We start from the raw sequence: 2,128 nt of genomic DNA, 5'->3' as shown, positions 1-2,128 counted from the left end.
GATTCTCTGTGGTTCTTGCTTATACTTTCTGAACCATCCATTCTTTTTCATGAAAGTTGGTACATGTATGCAGCTAAATAATTTTCCAAACATGCAGTAGAATGGGGGGTGGAGGGGGAGAAGCCTCTTTTCATTTTATGCTCTTTCTGTTCCTTTTAGTTCTAATTGTCAATGTTTCTACAGATATAATTCTTTAAGAATGGTAAATCTCCTGGAAGTTTTATCAGGTCAATCCTTTAGACAAAAGCCGTACTCAGAGATCTCTGTGAGATAATCCCTTTTTCCATCTTGAAATTCTGCTGAAGAGCAATGCTGTTAAGCTATTCAATGTGTGTGTGTGGGTGTGGGTGTGTGTTAGTCGCTCAGTCATATCCGACTCTTTGTGATTCCATGAACTGTAGCCCGCCAGGTTCCTCTGTCCATGGAGCTCTGCAGGCAAGAAGACTGAAGTTCTCCAGGCAAGAATACTACATCAGTAGCCACTCCCTGATGCTCTATTATTTGAGAGGATCTGGGAGCCTCTCCCTAAAAAACTTCAGAAAGCCTTTTACATGACTAACCTATAGTTCTGAGGTGCCACTTGCAATCTTTCTAAGATCATAACAAAGGATTTTATAGTCACACCTTCAGCTTCATCTTTAAACCATGATGGTGCCCTGGGTTTGACCTTTGCTCTGAAGACCTTCCTTAATTTTAACATTGTTTGCTGCTGGTAAAGGCCGGCATCTTTACAACTGTTGAGTCCTGGCTCTTTTTGCTTAGTTGCTCTTCTGTTAGCCTGTCTCTCTCCTCTCACATTTTATTATAAAAAGCTAGAAGAAACCAGGTGAACCGTCAACATTCTGGCGAGATATCTCCTGAGTTACAGCTCCGTGTTCATTAGATACATTTTCTACCTTCCACATTGCTAAAGACAATGAAGTTGCTAAATTTTCTGCCACTACATAATAGGAATCACTGTCCTCCAGAATTCAGCAAGCTTTTCCTCCCTTTCTTTTCTTTTTTTTTTTTTCTTAGCACATAAGCTTTTATTAATAAAGCAAAAAACTAAGTTCAACCAACTGTTCTTTTTTTTCCTTGCATTTAATCTGACCATATGCCAGAGAAATTATTCTTTATGAGAACTTAAGTGAGAACTGTCAATAAGCCAGTTCTGTCAAAAATGGCACACTGGAATATCTAATAAAGTTAGGTAAATGAAATTAAGAAGAGAACAAATTAAATATTAAAAATCACAGGCATTGCTCCTTCAAATATCAGGGGCCTCCTTTAATAGTCTTCAGTGTAGCTCATGGGCAATCATCAAAATAGTTCAACCATACTGCACAACTCCCAAAGGAAAAAACTGAGGGAACTCATGGGTAATCTTCACAGCCTCATTGTAAAGTCCAAGATCAAAAGGGTAATTATCTTCTTTAAACTGGACATAAGATGCACAAACGATGGTTGCCTTGGCCGTTACTCTTCCAACTACTTCCACGATTCCAGAGATTTCTTCATCAAGAGGCTCCATCAACTCAATAGTTCCATTTTTCCTTCACCATCTGAAAGAATGAACATTTTCCCAGTGGGATGAATCTTCTCCAGCCTCCCTACGAAGCAGACCAGCTGGTCGATGAACTGAGCTAGCATGCTGACGTTGATGTGCGCCTTGGGAGACTCCATCACGTCCACCATGATTGCAACGCAAGGCAGGCAGCCCCTCCCTTTCTTTTCGACCCCAAGGAGGAGCCTGCTCAAAATTCTGCTAGCAGTCTGTTCAAGGCTCTTTCAGTTCAGTTCAGTTCAGTCGCTCAGTCGTGTCCAACTCTCCTCGACTCCATGAATTACAGCACGCCAGGCTTCCCTGTCCATCACCAACTCCCGGAGTACACTCAAACTCATGTGCACAGAGTCGGTGATGCCATCCAGCCATCTCATTCTCTGTCGTCCCCTTCTCCTCCCGCCCCCAACCTTTCCCAGCATCAGAGTCTTTTCCAGTGAGTCAACTCGTCGCATGAGGTGGCCAAAGTATTGCAGTTTCAGCTTCAGCATCAGTCCTTCCAATGAACACCCAGGATTGATCTCCTCTAGAATGGACTTGTTGGATCTCCTTGCAGTATAAGGGACTCTCAAGAGTCTTCTCCAA

The 2,128-nt window shown here is 42.3% G+C and overlaps 1 pseudogene; it reads right to left on the bottom strand.

Moving 5' to 3' along the window:
- Positions 1–1,156: 1,156 nt before the first annotated feature.
- On the bottom strand, positions 1,157–1,695 carry LOC129553051 (replication protein A 14 kDa subunit pseudogene; annotated as a pseudogene).
- Between the last annotated feature and the right edge of the window lie 433 nt (positions 1,696–2,128).

This window comes from Moschus berezovskii, chromosome 18, assembly GCF_049115385.1.
Source record: "Moschus berezovskii isolate FMDL1 chromosome 18, NW_MosBer_1.0, whole genome shotgun sequence".
Lineage (NCBI taxonomy): Eukaryota > Metazoa > Chordata > Mammalia > Artiodactyla > Moschidae > Moschus > Moschus berezovskii.
The sequence above is the reverse complement of the archived record's forward strand: the minus strand, read 5'-3'. Positions and strand labels throughout refer to the sequence as shown.